The sequence below is a fragment of the Herpailurus yagouaroundi genome, unplaced genomic scaffold (assembly GCF_014898765.1).
Source record: "Herpailurus yagouaroundi ecotype Mexico unplaced genomic scaffold, PumYag 139, whole genome shotgun sequence".
Taxonomy (NCBI): Eukaryota; Metazoa; Chordata; class Mammalia; order Carnivora; family Felidae; genus Herpailurus; species Herpailurus yagouaroundi.
In genome coordinates, this window is record NW_024412394.1 from 6,433,942 (window position 1) to 6,450,672 (window position 16,731).

The following is a 16,731-nucleotide window of genomic DNA, read 5'->3' on the forward strand; positions in this document are numbered from 1 at the left end:
TCGTCTCTCTGGAATACCATCCAGAATGCCCACGTTTGTGAATTTGAGATTAGTTTTACAATCATTCTATAGGTATCACGTGGCAGGGTTTCTTCTCCTACGTGGAAGCTATTAATAACATAATAGTATATTTTACGAAGTTCTGGGATCTCAAATAAAGCAAACATAGTTGGTTTTAATTCTCCAAGGAAACCATCAGTTCTTTGGGAGCACACATAGCATATGAATATTTGTCCGTTTCCCCACTGTACAGGTGACAATGCTTTCAGTGAGTATGCACTGACTGGTTTAGTAGACTGGCCTTCAAAAAACTTAGAGTTTAATAAGATAAATAACCGGGGATAAAAGATGAATAAGATAACACCAACAGAAGATCCATAGAAGCATACGTAAAACCGTAGAAAGGAAATGGTCAGGTATTATTAGCGGGCAGATTGTGGTTCTCGGTAGAGGAAGACCAGATGGGCTTACCAAAGAAGACATTACTCTAAAAACTAAAAGACGGAGAATGCAATAAACCAGGCTGGGAACAAGCAAACGTCCCAGCCTGCTTGATAGCTTGACAAAGTCTAGAAATAATTGCCCATTAGGCAAGCAGCTTTGTTAACAAGAGCAGGGTAAGAAGAGATGGCCGATATAAGTAACGGGCTGAGGTAACTATAGAAATAGACACTGCCAATCCATAAACGTGTATTTAAAGCCATTTCTTGCTGGCACCATTCCATCAGGTAAGGTGAGGAAGACAGGGGACACTATAGGTGAGGAATGCACAAATGAGTAAAACACAGCCCTTGTCCTTCATATTTCCGTTCGCTGTACAGGACATAGACAGATAAACACAATTACAACATGAGAAGTGCCATGTATCAAGTATCACAGGTGCAAGCAAAGGGTATATATACTGCTGTCTGAGAGAGCAAGAAAAAGCTCTTAATAAATGACTTTAAAAAGTAACTCAAGACATTTTCAAATAACATAACATTTATATGGCTCATAACATTTGAGCATTGAAACAAAAATCTGATAATCTGATTTGAACACAATTACCGTAACAACGGAAGAAAGATCTTCATAATGTAACTAAGCTGTTGCCATATTTCAGACGGCTATGCAATTAAAAACAAAAACAAAAAAAGAAACCTTCACTGCTCTGTTTACAACAAACTGTCAACACTAAATACTTCATCCTAGGAACTGTGTTCTGTTTTGTCTTGTTTCATTTCCTGGCCCTTGTTCACGTATCTTCTCACATGTAAAAACAGCCCCTGATGATGCACCTTTTCATGCTACAAAAAGTAGGAGAGGACACTGTTTAGCTAAAACTTTAAAAAGGTGAGTCTAGAATCTTTCCATCCCCAAAGAGTAATTGTCTTTTCATTTTTCTCCCTTCCGCAACTACCCCTTCTTCTCCCAGCACTTGAATCACTCAGCAAGAAACACACAAAACACCCAAAGCCAATGTTCCATGTAGAATATCAGAGAGCCTGGGCAAGGCAGGCAGGAGATTTGCTACACCTCCCTCCCTCCCTTCCTTTCCCAGTCCTGCAGAGAAATGGACAATCAGCTGTTTCATCCCCAGTTCCGTAGACTGGAAATGCAATTTATGGCTCTGTGACAAAGTCCACTGTAGCAAAGCCAACAGCATGCCCCATGGAATTCACTATAATGGGATTTTAACTGTATTGGCATTATGTACAAACTCAAGGAAAACTACATCCCGGGGAACAGTGAATATCGCAAAAGCTACAATTTAGAAGTATGGAGTTAAGAAAATTCACTCCTCTTTTCTTTCAAAGGGAAAAAAATATGTTCACAGAGGTGAATTAATGAAGCTCTGTCAATTCTCTCATTCCACAGACATTTATGAATGCCTACGACATACCTGACACTGCCTGAGGCACAGGGAATGCAGCAACGAACAAAAGAGAAAGGGGCCCTGTTCTCATGGAGCTTCCGTTCCAGTTGAGGGGAGACCGACAGTAAGTAAAACAAAAAAGCTAAGAAAGTGTCAGCACTATGAAGAGAATGAAAATAAGGTGACACACTAGAAAGGAATTAGATACAGAACTTTAGGTTGGGAGGCCTCTCAGAGGAGGTAACATGTAAGCTGAGATCCGTGTGACAAGGAGGAAGGACACTGAGGCATGAGATAATGGGTCCGAAGGCAAGAATGACATTGACTCATCCCAGGGACAGAAAGAAGGCCACTGTGGTTGAAGCAAGGAGAAGGAAGTAGATCTGAGGGAGCCAGCACACGCCAATTAAGGAGGGTTTTCTAAGCAATGTAAGGGAACTGGGTTTTGTCCAAAGTTCAATGAAGAGCCTTTGTAGTACTGTAAACAGGGAACTGGCTGGACCTGATCCACATCTTTAAAAGTCCATTTTGGCTACCGAGTGGTGAATGGACTATGAGTGAGCAAGAGTGCAAAGAATCGGAGAGCTGCTGCAACAGTGCTTAGGGCAGCGTCTGTGAAGACGAAGAAAAACAGATTGATCTGGGAGATACTCTCAAGGTGAGTGGCTGGGGCTTGATGATGGGAGATGAGGAAAAGAAACCATCGGGAGTGACTGGAGCCATTTACTGAGACAAGGGCAGCTGAAGGAGGATGGATCTGGATGAGGATCAAGACTTCCCTAAAACATGGTACCTTTCCGATGACCACTAAATATTCAAGTGGAGATGTCAAGAACATGATCAGATATAAAAGTCTGGAGTTCTGAGGAAAGATTAGAGCTAGAGATACAGATTTGATAGTCAGAAATGTAAAGACTATATTTAAAGCCACGGAATTGAATGAGAGTCTAAAGGACTCAAGAGAAGAACTGGTCCAAAGATGGAGCCCATCAGTGTTAAGGGCTGGCGGAGAAAAGGAGGTGAAGAAGATAAGGAACTGCCAAGTGGGTGAGGGAGCAGGATAGTATGTGAGTCCATTTGGGCCGTCTGGGAAGGTGATACCAAGGTGAGATTAGACATACAAGAGAAATATAAAGGAGGAGGGGCAGGAGTAGATGAAGAGAGTTTCAGACCTTATGTAGGTTTGATATCTATGAACAGGAGAGGGACGGGAGAATTGCTTCAGACCACAGCTCGGTTTCAAGAGAGATTTGGCCTGGCCAGTGGGGACTTTCTGATCCAATGCATCTACTGGAGGAATTTCACGTAGCAAAAGAATGTTCCAGTTCCAGTTCTAGTACCCCCGTCATGCTCAGTTATTCTCTGGGAGCATTCCAAGGAAGTCTGGACCGTGTTTCCACTGTGTTGGATCTAAGGGTATGATAGCTGAAGGCTTCAAGTCAGCTATAACTCTGTAGAAGATTCTCATGAAGGAAGACCTAAATGATATGCCTCCACAGCCACCACAGTGTGACGTTACATAAACCAACAGTAAAAGAGTGTTTCAAAGAGCAGGAAGAAGTTAGCCCTGTCAAATGCTGCTTAAAGATCAAATAACACACGGATGGGCATATGGTCATTGTTTCTGACAACACGGAGGTCACTAATGACCTTGACAAGAGTAGTCTCAGAAGGGCAGAGAAGACAGAAGCCCAACTGCAGAGGGTCAGAGAATGAACAGAAAGTGAAGAAGTATAAACAAGAGGACAGATAACTCTTTTCAGGTAGTTATGCTGAGAAAAAAGAGGAGAGAAATGAGAAAAGGCTACAAGGGATATGGGTAAGTGAGGGCATTGTTTTATTTTAAGATAGAAGATACTAGAAAATACTGAGGAGAATGATCCCACAGATTTGAAAAATCAACGATGCTGCACAAAAAAGAAAGCTGTGAGTACAATATGCTGGAGAAGACAAGAGAAGAAGACCTCAGGAAACCAATGGAGGGCTGACCGACCTCTGGCAGGGAGAGGGGAGCTCTGTCTACCATAATAGGAAGGAAGTCACAGAGTTGGCTACAGATGCTGGTAGATATGGTGGTAGGAGGATAGATAGTGCGTGTCTCATTGGGTCTATTTACTCAGTGAAGTACGAAGAAGCTGAGAGAAGGAAGAGGGAAATGAATATAGGAAGCTTGAGAAGAATTAAACTGGGAAGTGGTCATCTCTGAGAGTGAGAAAGCTAACGTACCAGGAAAGTGTAGTAGGACTCTCAGGTACAGCAAGTGCCTACTTGAGGTGTGTGGCATGAGTTTATGGTGAGACCAACCACTGCAATGTTTTTCTCTAGCAGTGTCTAAGCATAGGCATGGCGTAGGTGGATGGTTTAGGTTCAACAAGAGAAGGGGTTTTGCTGAGTACATGGCAGAGAAAGAGGTGGAAAGATAAGTGCGTTTCTTGGCCATGGACCCCATCCTACACGGGGCTCAGCAGTTGTAAACAGGTAAAACTGATGGCAGGTATACTGGTTGAATGGCTATAGCTCTCTCAACCTTCCAGACCCTTAGAAAAACTTCTACTCCTTTTCTTCTCCTCCATTTCGGCAATCTCTGTACTTACTCTTCCTTTGTTGCTAAGTGAACTCGGAGATAACAAAACGTAATGCAAAAATCTGCTGTATAAGTGCTTGTTTTAATTGATTTTAATGACTATTTTTTTTGGAAATTTTGTTATTTTAGAATGAGGGTTGGGTTCTAAAACATCACTGAATTTAAATACCCCTCATTTGGATGGCAGACAAAAGAGCCCCTCAATGAAAATAAACGAATTAGCTCAACATGACCTTTTCTTCTTAAGCCTTTGCCAGGACAATGGAGTAAATCATATTTGGTAAGATGTTTAGCTTAATAGCTCTGTCTAGATCTCAAACGTACGTAAAATGGTAATTTTTTTAAAGAAAAGATACCACCACATTGATCTTTTCCTGGCAATTTGCCCCCAAAAGTAGGTGCAACCAGAATTTCCCTATTTGAGCAAATCTTTGAAAATGCACTGAAGATATACCCTCTTCAGGGTGCCTGGGTGGCTTGGTCGGTAAAGCATCCGACTTTGGCTCAGGTCATGATCTAATGGCTTCTGAGTTCAAGCCCCATATCAGGCTCTGTGCTGACAGCTCAGAGCCTGCTTCCAATTCCGTGTCCCTCTCTCGCTCTGCCCCTCCCCTGCTCGTGCTCTGTCTCTGTCTCTCAATCTCAAGAATAAATGAAACATTTTTAAAAATTAAAAAAAGAAAAAGATACACCCTCTTCACACAAAAACATTTGACCAGAAAGATGCTACCTACACCAGTCAGTCACGTGGACAATCTGAAATTTTTCAATAAGCAGCTCTCTCTCACAGTCTTAAAGCCACAACTTGTTTCAGAATAGATACAACACCAAGGTAAGTAGTTGGAGAGAACATAAATGATTGCTTGTGCTCACAGATTTGAATTTCTGATCAAATTCCCTAGTTTGGCAGTTGAAGCCCACGGTAATAATGGGGTTCCAGGCAACAAGAAGAGAAAACTGCCAAGAAACTCTGGCCTTCTCTCATGACCCAACCGCCCACGTTAGAAAAAATGACTGGGAAGCAAATTTGTCAAGAACAGGACCTTCACTACAGAATAACCACCCAAAACCCGAACTATAAACAGCCACTCATTCAAGAGCACTATTTTTAACAAGAGCACCTGAATCACAAATTGTGTGTTTTTCTTCTTTGACTCCTAAAAACCAAATGCATTTTTCAAGTTTGCATATACCTGAGACCAGCGTAATTACAGGCTATTGTCCTGTGAAGTTTCAATGATCCAAGAATCCCAAAGAGACTGTAAGAGAGCTGTTTCTTTATTCTCACTATTTTAGCATGAAGAAATGAGTCTACACTTTGGGAAGCTGCTATGTTGGAAAAAACGTGAACTGCCAAATAAGTCAATCCAGAAGCAGCATAGTGTAGCAACTGAGGGTACCTAAGAGTCCAGAATCAACACACTGCAGCTGCACTCAATAGCAGCTCCACAACACAAGGCCAAGAGGATGGAAAATGTGACAGGTTACACCACAGAAGAGGCTGGAGGACAATGAACAATGAATAATGGGTGGTGACTGCAGGGGGCAGGGCAGAAGAAGACACATCCCCAGCACAAAGCAGACAATAAAACGATGACCATGTCAGCTCTGGGAACGAACTGACAGGACCAAAATTACGTAAAAACTAGGTCACTGTGAGAAATGAATACTAACTCCTAATGTCAGGCTCTTAAGAAGAAAAGAAGCTAAATGTGAGCCTTTGATGAGTTCCTATTTTAAAGAGAGTACTTAGTTGTGGGCAAAGAATTTTTTTCTAATAGTGCTGAGGATAATAAGTAAAATTTGAACTTCTTATTTCTTAACATCAAAGGATATCATTCCTCCAATCTTTCCTGGGTAACAGAAAAAAAAAAAAAATCACTATCTTTTGAAGTAGTCAGATAAAAGTTCCAGGTGGGGAGAGAGCACTGGCAGTAATTTGATCAATCTATATGTGTCAACAACATGAGTTAATGTTAATATATTTTGTTATTATGAATACTTCCAAAACTGATTAAATCACTATTGCTCATACTGCTCATACGTGGGTATAGCGTGGTGGTTAAGATCGTGTAGCCTGGGGCCAAGCTTTAATCCTGGCTCTATCACATATTAGCTATCTTTGCAGGTCACTGAGTGTTTCTGTGTTTCACTTTCTCTTCCTCTAGAATAAGAATACCATTCGTGATTACTTAATTGTATACATGAAGGGGGTAAAATAATTAGTCCATGTAAGTGAGGATCCCAACAGGAGATAGATGGTACACTCCATTCACTGAGGGCCTGTTTAAAGAGATGTGGGGCACAAGAAAGAGTTGCTGAAACGTGGGACTTGTAGTAAAGTATCTGACATCACCTCCGGGCTTTCAAGTACAAAGGGAAAGAAAGATTCTGCAACCCAGAAGGAAAGAGAGTTACAGAGAGTAGGCTGCCTTGAGAAGTAATTGATCTTCTTCAGTCTAAAAAAACAGCCAACCCAAGGTGAGTTTGCAGGGAGGAAAGTACTGGGGGGAATGTCTGACCTCTCTGTCCCTTCCCCTCTGATCTCTTGCTGGGCCTTTCCATTGGCTGAAACCACACAGAAGCTGGAGGGCAGGAAGCAGGTTGATGAGCCCACCACACAGGCCCCACGATGGGGCAAGACCAGGTGAGAAAGGGAAGACAGGAGATCTGGGAGAGGAAAAGAAGAAATCTAGCTCAAGCACTCCTACGTACTAAAACTATCTGATGATTTGAGGCTTCTTTGCTTCTACGAATCACATTAACTATAATTTATTATATCATACCAATCAGTACCAATCCTAAGATTAATTCCAGCTAGACTGCAGCTCAAGATTCATATCACCTTATTTTCATTTTGATATAGACCAGAGACCAGAAACTCATTATTTACTCAACTTATTATGACCCAGGAGAACAGAATGAGAAAAGAAATATCACAGGAACTAGTTGTAGGCTTTCTCAGATTGCACCCACAGGAAGCTGCGACAGTATCTCATGACCAAGCCAAACCCACGTCTGAGATATATTCTCCAGAGCTTTGGGCTCCTCCAACAGAACAAATGGAGTCATGAGAAAGCAAACGACTGTATAATTGGGCTTTTTATTTATCATGAATAAAGACTATCTAATTCTGAAATATATTCCCTGTAGGAAATGCTTGGAAATAGCAACCTGACACACACTTTCTTATCTTATCACTGAGAAATATACTATAAACAAGGTATAAAAATACTGAAATTATGGGGGCGCCTGGGTGGCTCAGTCGGTTGGGCGGCCGACTTCGGCTCAGGTCATGATCTCGCGGTCCGTGAGTTCAAGCCCCGCGTCGGGCTCTGTGCTGACAGCTCAGAGCCTAGAGCCTGTTTCGGATTCTGTGTCTCCCTCTCTCTCTGACCCTCCCCCATTCATGCTCTGCCTCTATCTCAAAAATAAATAAACGTAAAAAAAAAATTTAAAAATACTGTAATTATGAAAAGGTTTATTTTTAAGTGTAAAGTGTAAGAATTAAATATCAGGTCATGAAATGCTGCTGTCACATAGTTTAATAATAATACACATTTCCATATACTTTTGGTCACAAAGCCAAACATAAGGTGCCATTTTAAATGTTAACAAATCACATTTTTATTATCTAATTAATTCCAACCACAGGACAGCATGCATCATTTAGCAAATGGGGAAAGGTCAAAACATATCTTGGTATTTATACAATTAGGATATTATTAAATTTTTATTAGGCACTTTATAAGGTAACATTTACTAATACACTGATATAAACTAAGATAATACTTCCTTTTAATCTACATGCCAAATGATTACACAAAAGCATCTCTAAGGGGGGTTTCAGTGCTATAATACGGTGAAAGAGAAGTGAATCTAAACAGGTGATAAACACTGATATGAGGTACTGATACAACCAAGACTAGGGAAATAGGCAGAAGGCAGTTCTGGAAAGTCTTACTTACATGGGAGACCTCGAATAAGGGGCTTAAACTTCAATCTGTAGACAACAGCAAGTCACTGAAGGTTTTCAGCTCTGATTGTATGGACCGTGAACCCAAACTGCAGAATGACCAGGGGAAGGGAGGAGTTAGGGCTGGAGGCCAGCTGCAGGAGCAGGCGGGCAGGCCTAAACTGCAGCCAGTGTGGTGAGTGGACAGACAAGGGCAACCAGAAAGAGAGAGTGAGTGAGGCACAGGGAAAGACCAGGAGGAAGGGAGGGAAAAACGGACTGTGAAGGAAGAATGGACAGGACTGACTGACTGAATATGGAGGACAAGGGTAAAGGTGGCTCGAGATGACCTCAAGATGTCAAGCATGAACAATGCCATGCCATTTGGGAGAGAGATCAGGAGGAAGGGCAGGTGGGGGATGACTGCATTAAGGTGATAAGCCAACAAAGGGAGAAGAGAAGGCCATCCCGATGGAAAAGGCCATAAGCAGGAGAAGACGCAGGGACAGAAGGCCATCTGCATAGTTCAATCCATAGACGGAGACGTGAACTTCAGCGAAGAAAATATACAGACAGTATCACAGTGATGAGGGCTGGAAGTAGGATTTCCACTTAAAATAGAGGACACCCCATTAAATTTGAATTTAGATAAGCACAAATAATTTTTTTAGTATAAGTATGACCCATGCCACATTTGGGACATATATGAAAACTTTATTCGTTACTTACCTGAAATTCAAATTTAACTGGGCACCTTGTATTTTCATTTGCTAAATCCAGCAATGCTAGTTGGATGTGAATTAGGAGACAAGCTTCTGCAAGAGGCAGACTGAACTAGAGACAAAGGCCTATGTAGTAAATTTAGTTAAGAGAAACCCAAACTTAAAACTAAGGAAAATGAGACTTTCTATGCTTGATTTTTTTTTAAACCACCTAATTTCCCCAAAGTAGCCGTTGCCATCCTTCTCATAGCATGATGGCCATAAGGAGACACGCGGCATTTTGGTTTAATGTAAGGTCACTGGACTAGGCCACCCAGAATCATGCTCTAGAAGAATTTTATTGAGGAAGTTTCACACTTGCTTTCTTGTCTGTCCTTCTAATCTCAGAGAGGTTGAAAACATCAGGTAAATTGCCACACAACTTTTGCAATATAAAATTATGATATACAACTCATCACCGTGAGGCTTTAACCACATTTGAACATGTTTACGGTTCAAATAAAACATGTTATGTGGTTTTATATGTCTAACAAAGAAGACTGATGGTTATATCACTGAGATATTTCTGAACCTCTGTTCATTATTTTGTCAAGTAATCTCTGAGGGGAAATATTTTTACCATACCCACACTTTAATAAATTTACTTGAGGCTACTTAATATACAACCCTATTGTGTTCTTACTGTTCCTTAAAGGATTTGCAGTATGTGAGGTGAAACAGAAGAGTTATACTCAACAATTTCTTTTCATAAGAAAAGAGTATGCTGTACTTAATATATGTAAGCCTCACTTTTAAAAGAGACACAACAATGCACCAGCTAGTTAGGACAGAAATGAAAGCCTGTCGGCATCAGGAGGGCTATCATCAACTCTCACCCACCAATTCATTTTGGGAAGAATGGTAGAAGTAACAGATGGCATCTGTGAGAACAGTGGTCACATGTGGTATCAGTGCAGAGCCACACTGCCCGAGTCAACATGCACACAGACCCCTGGAAAGTCAGTACACACAGGACTCTGAGAAGATCTACCAAGAGCCACTTTATAGCATGTCTGAGGCCTTATGTAAGAGAAGGAAGGGAGCTCTTAAGGGTACCAAACTAGCATAAATCCAGAAATATTAAGACTCTTCCTAAGGTGGATCACATGGTCTTCTGGTTCCATAACCAATGTCTGCTGTACATCTTAGGAGATCAAGTATGAGGCAGAGACTCCTGGTTGCCTCCCAGTGGTCACTCCCCCCCTTCTTTCTTAGCAGGCAAACCCCAGATTTTAGCTGGGTACATAGCCAACTACAAGAATTACATTTCCCTCCTCACTTCCCGCACGGTGTGGCCATGTGACTAAGTTAAGGCTCGAGATCTAAGTGGAAATGGTGTGTGGGACTGGCAATTATTCTCTTCAGAAAAGAACAGCTGCAACCCTCTTCTCCGATCTCTTTCTTGCTGTCTACAAGGAACATCTTTGCACTGGAGCTCAAGCAGCCATCTTGTGCCACAGGGTGGTGTAAAATAAGGATGGCAGGACAAGAGAGAAGGTGCCTGGGTCTCCGGTGGTCCTGGAGTTTCCAAGACGGCCTTGGACTGCCTACATCCAGGTTTCTTTTATGTGAGATAATAAACACTCATCTCTTCAAACCACTATTAAGTTTTTCTGTTACTCACAGATGTATCAATGCCTCATGATTCAACTAGAATGCATGCATATATATGCAAAATATTACAAAGTGTTCACAGCCTAACACGTAGTAGAAACCTACTGCATGTTAGTTCTCCATCTAGTATAACTACAATCAACCCCAAACATACAGAGACCAGAAATCCATTATTAGACAGATGAACTAATCGTTAGATACCATAGAAGGACAGGGCCAAAATGTAAACAAGCCCCGTTCTTGTTCTTCACTTTCTATAGTTACCCTTGAATGTCCTCAAGCCTTAAAGATCTCGCAGCTATCTTCACATTGTTGTTGTTGTTGTTTTACTTTGTTTTTTTATGGTTTTGTTTACTTTGCCTGTTTATTCAAGGCAGAGATTGATCGGTCCAGTTTGTTTTCTTACCTTATTCTCAGATCACCAGTATCCTGTCCTTTGGCAGAACTTCTCCCCATCTCCAAGTGCTATGGGTAGAGCTACCAATCAGGTTGGGGACATCTGGGTAAAGAGAGTACCCCCATCATCTAGTGATAGTGATTTGTTTGGGACTGGCCATGCAACTCCAGACCTTCACATGATCATTCTACTGAAGCTAGTAGGAAAGATCAATGTCCTATTTTGAGGGTTGGGGCTCTCCAGGCCTGTTAATTTGGAGCTGCCAGCCACAAGGAGGAAACTGAGACTAGTAACATAAGCCCATAAATTCCTTTTTCTAGGATTTGAGGTAGGTTTCTATGTCTTGTCATTGAGAAAGTTCTGGAGACTAACAGTAGACTGTTCATTTTTCCATGGTTCAATGATATTAAAGATAAAATAGATTGGGAATCAACAACTTTTTAGGGGCACCTGGGTGACTCAGTCGTTAAACATCCAAATCTTGGTTTCGGCTCAGGTCACGCTCTCATGGTTTGTGAGTTCAAGCCCCACCTCAGGCTCTGTGCTAGGATTCTGTCTCTCCATCTCTCTCTGCCCCTCCCCCACACTTGCATGTGTGCTCTCTTGCTCTGTCACTCTCTCAAAACAAATAAATAAACTTAAGAAAAAACTTTCTAGTATCCATCTTAGGATCTTTCTAGTTTCATAAAATTTTAATTCACATTACTCATATAATATTATGAGTATCACATGGAAACTGAGAAATCTTTGGAGACATGGCTTCATCTAATACAGATATGAAATTACTGTCATGATTTTCAACCTTCTAATTGTACTTAAAGAACTAATCAAGTTTTTATGTCATATCAACATTTAGAAATTAGTTTCGGTGTGCTATTTAAGCATTTCGTTATTCTGGCGGCTTCTTTGGAAATTCAAATTTTATTGTCCTGATATAAATACTCCCTCTACCAGAAACATACTGATAGCACAGCAACTTTGAGTAACAATTTCTCCCATTAAAGGAGCAATTCCATTTTTTAAGGTAGCATGCAGCACAAGTTTGTTATTAAAAAAAAAAAAAAAGGATACTTCCTAGTTTAATAACAACTCTGACTTTGTCTCAATGAGAAAAAAATTTGGTGTTCTGACAATAAACCGAAATTAAATCAGAAGTAAAAGGAATACTGGTTTTCAAAGATCCTAGTGCTTGAGTGAGCACAAGCTAGTAAATGCATTTCTACAGAGCTATGAAGAATATTTTATCTCTGAATAAGAGTAATTCCTGACACAATTGCCTACTCACCTAAATTAAGAATGAAAATACAGACACTCCTAAGTGAAAACATACTGTACTTCTATTATCATTTAGATTGAGGCTAAACAGGGTCTCATAGGAGATAAATATTCTTAACAAGCAAATAAAGAATTCAGCCACTGGGGTTTTCTTTTATTTTCAACTGTTTAAGCTTTTATAACAAAGTTTTTAGTGTTCTGGAAGCCTTTTATGGCTACAATTATATGAACAACACGATTTAATTAGCATGCATGAGTATATGATTCTATAATGGGGATTTTCATTAATTAAAATAGCTGGAAATACAAAAGCATTCGCTGTAAACAATTTGAGGAATCAAGAATCTAATTTGCCTATTGCACAACAAAGAAAAACGCACTGCAGTAATGTGAATAATTTTGGCTTGCAGAGCGACTGCACATTTATCTAACAATTTCAGACTTCACTCATTCCACAAACACCAGGTATCTACGGCTTACTAGTGCTTGGGAGTCATCAACAGAACAGAAATTCTACATTCTAATTCTGACATTCTAGCAGATAGAATGCAGATGGATAATGTACAACAGACATAATACACTGGAAAATTATATATGTCAGAAGGTGGTAAGTTCTATAGAAAAAAAAAGGAAAAAGCAGAGTAAGATAAGAGGGTCAGTGACAGCTGGGGAGAGGGACGGGATGCAGTTTTAATCAGGATCATCAGCATGTGCCTCAATAAGAAGGTGACATTTGAGCAAAAACTTTAAAAAGGTGACAGCGTGAACGAAACACGGGTATGTGGGAGAAGATCATTCCAGGCAGAAAAAAACAGCCAAAGCAAAAGCCCTATCTGAGGCTGAAGATTTCTGGAGGGTTAAAACCTGAAACAGCAAAGGGGAGAATATAAGAAAAAAAGAAAAACGCTTTAAGGTAAGTGCCCCTTTGCTTACCAGGGAGAAACAAATCTTGGAAGACTGTTTTGGGTAGAGCTGATTGCATTCTTTGTGAGGCCTAGTGCACAATGAAAATGCAGAGCCCCTTCGTTCAAAAGGAGAAAAAGTGCTGTCAGGGGTATTAAAATATAAAGGTTTTTTCCTCAAAAATATTTTAGTACTTAGAGGGATTATTTATAATTCAAGGGAGAATGGTATTACATGAGTAATGATAAACTTTCAACTTGCAAAAAAATAATAAATTGGCATTGTAATTTTATACATATAACACTATTATTATATAATGTTTATAGAAGATAATTTATATGATAATACTTTATTAATATGTCTTGATCGATCATATAATTTTCCTGGCTTGCTTTTACTACATATTCATTTATTAGGTCATCAAAATTTATACCTTTAGCAACTTCATTTTCTTTTTTTAAGGATTATTTATTTATGTTTTATTATATATAATTTATTGTCAAGTTGGCTTCCATACAACACCCAGTGCTCATCCCAACAGGTGCCCTCCTCATTGCCCATCACCCACTTTCCCCTCTCCCCCACCGCCCCCCAACCCTCAGTTTGTTCTCAGTATTTAAGAGTCTCTTATGGTTTGCCTCGTTGCCTCTCTGTAACTTTTTTTTTTAACCCCCTTCCCCTCCCCGCCTGGTCTTCTGTTAAGTTTCTCAGGATCCACATATGAGTGAAAACATATGGTATCTGTCTTTCTCTGCCTGACTTATTTCACTTAGCATAACACTCTCCAGTTCCATCCACATTGCTACAAAAGGCCATATTTCGTCCTTTATCATTGCCAAGTAGTATTCCATTGTATATATAAACCACATCTTCTTTATCCATTCGGCAGTTGATGGACATTTAGGCTCTTTCCATAATTTGGCTATTGTTGAAAGTGCTGCTGTAAACATTGGGGTACAAGTGCCCTTACGCATCAGCACTCCTGTATCCCTTGGGTAAATTCCTAGTAGTGCTATTGCTGGGTCATAGGGCAGATCTATTTTTAATTTTTTGAGGAACCTCCATACCGTTTTCCAGAGTGGCTGCACCAGTTTGCATTCCCACCAACAGTGCAAGAGGGTTCCTGTTTCTCCACATCCTCTCCAGCATCTATAGTCTCCTGATTTGTTCATTTTAGCCACTCTGACCGGCGTGAGGTGGTATCTCAGTGTGGTTTTGATTTGTAGCAACTTCATTTTCAATTGATACAACTGAAAGCTGTTAGCAAATGCAAAATCATAGTTTTTCTTTTTGAAAGTTATTTTTCTTGCAATGAGGACTTTTTGGATCTATTCTCTTAGCAACCTTTAAATATACAATACAGTACCATTAACTATCATCACCATGGTGGGCAGAGGCGGTCAAAATAATTTCCAGTTATAAAATAAGTAAGTCATGGAGGTATAATATACAAATAATTTTTGATAATTTTTACTTTTGAGAAAGATCTTTCCTTCTCAGTTACTGGAGCTATTATGAGTATTTTACAGACTATAACAACATTGAAATAAATTTTTTATAAATTATTTCAAAATACAAATTTTAGTATATCTAAGCTGACAAATCTCACAAATATGTCTCTAAAAAGACTGACCTCTTCATACAAATCAGTCTCATGTAAGTTTGAATGTAATTTTAAATGCAAATATGCTCAATGCATTTATTTTTTGTATTTTTATTTTTTAACGTCTATTCATTTTTGAGAGACAGAGCCTGAGTGGGGAAGGAACAGAGAGAGAGTGAAACACAGAATCTATCTGAAGCAGGCTCCAGGCTCTGAGCTGTCAGCACAGAGCGCGACATGGGGCTCGAACTCACGGACAGCAAGATCATGACCTGAGCTGAAGTTGGACGCTCAACCAACTGAGCCACCCAGGCGCCCCTACCCAATGCATTTTAATATTTGCTGACATCTCCTGTAACTAGTGAAGGTAAGAACAAGAAACTAAAAGTAGCTTCATAATTTGTGCATACTCCCAAACACCTATTTATATGTTTTATCTCTGTATCTCTGATTACAAGGAAGAATTTAATTTTAAAATTATCTCCCTCATTAATTCATTCATCTGAAGCTTCATAACCAAACAGCGTCCTTTTCTGTTGAATAGATCTTAAATTTAATTTGTTTCTAAGGCTGTGGACATGTGCTTTACTTGCAGCATTTTCAAAGCTGAAAATTCTAACCTATTTGAAGAATTCTACCAACTCTGTGATATGCTTTATGTCCACTTTCATTTTGTAATAGCTTACTGATATAGTTTGCACGCTGAGTGCCAGCAGTTCCTGTTCTGGTGCTCAGGCTGGAGCGTTAAATATCAGACACCGCCAGGGCCAGCTCTGGGGACACACAGGACAGCCAGCCTCCCGGAGAAGCCCCTGGGAAGACCCCGCTGTCTTGCTATGATGCCGTTCTGCTGATGTTACGGTGGTCACTCCCGCCATCTAGGTCCGTATCCCAGCGTGACCACCCCCTCGGGGCCCTGTAGCACCCTGGACTGCTCTCAGGTGTGCAGCTGGCCAAATGCTACCCGGTGGGTGCTGCGTGCTACGCCCAAGCCCGTGTGCGTACCAACTGTCACCTGGACCACAAGCACGTGCACATCATGCTGCTCCAGGGGCCTCCTTTCTTCAGGTATGTGTTCCTTTTCCCACTGGACATCACTTACAAAATGCTAGTTCAAAGATAAAATTATTAGGAACTTCAAGATGGCAACAGTGGGGGGTTAAACCCAGCATGGGGCCCTTCCCAGCGTAGGCATACTGACTGCAAAGCCAAGGTCCATGCAGCCAGCCAGAGCTGGTTCTAGGCCGTCATAAAGAGTTGGGCTTTTTCTCCGAATGAAAGAGGGAGCCACTGAAGGGCTTTGAGCATAGAAATGACACGATACATTTCCCTTGCAGTTACTAGTGAAGAATATAAGTTTGCACTTCACACTAGAGAACTGGACTCAGACTCCTCAGATTCAAGCATTAAACGTGACTTACACAACCATCATGTTGCTTTTGACATTCAGTATCACCAAAAAGTAATTTTTTAAAAAATACTATCTTGTACAATCTAAATATACATAGTTTTTATTTTGTCAGTCACATCTCAATGAAACTAGAAGAAAAACTAATTTCTAAATCTTTTATTCAGGCCAGCATTAGGTCTAAACAAAGTAGATCAAGTCTACTCATAAAACGTGACCTTGATTTAATTAGATACATTTGGCCACAATGAACAAAAACCAAGGGAAGAAGGGTAACTATGAGAGAATGAAAACATAAAGAAGCAGGGATTTCCACCAGGCCTCTAGACCACTTGGGACCTTCTCCTTATGTGTCAGTTACAAATTGGCAGAGGCT

The 16,731-nt window shown here is 40.4% G+C and overlaps 1 protein-coding gene and 1 long non-coding RNA gene across 3 annotated transcripts in view; one reads left to right on the plus strand and one right to left on the minus strand.

The window, feature by feature from the left end:
• KIF6 (kinesin family member 6) overlaps positions 1–16,731 on the minus strand; it is a 388,886-nt gene that overhangs the window by 347,747 nt on the left and 24,408 nt on the right. The gene's annotated exons all lie outside the window — the stretch shown is intronic.
• On the plus strand, positions 1,926–6,262 carry LOC121029405 (uncharacterized). Its single transcript, XR_005789712.1, has 2 exons — positions 1,926–2,513; positions 5,342–6,262. It is a non-coding gene; the product is annotated as an uncharacterized LOC121029405 (long non-coding RNA).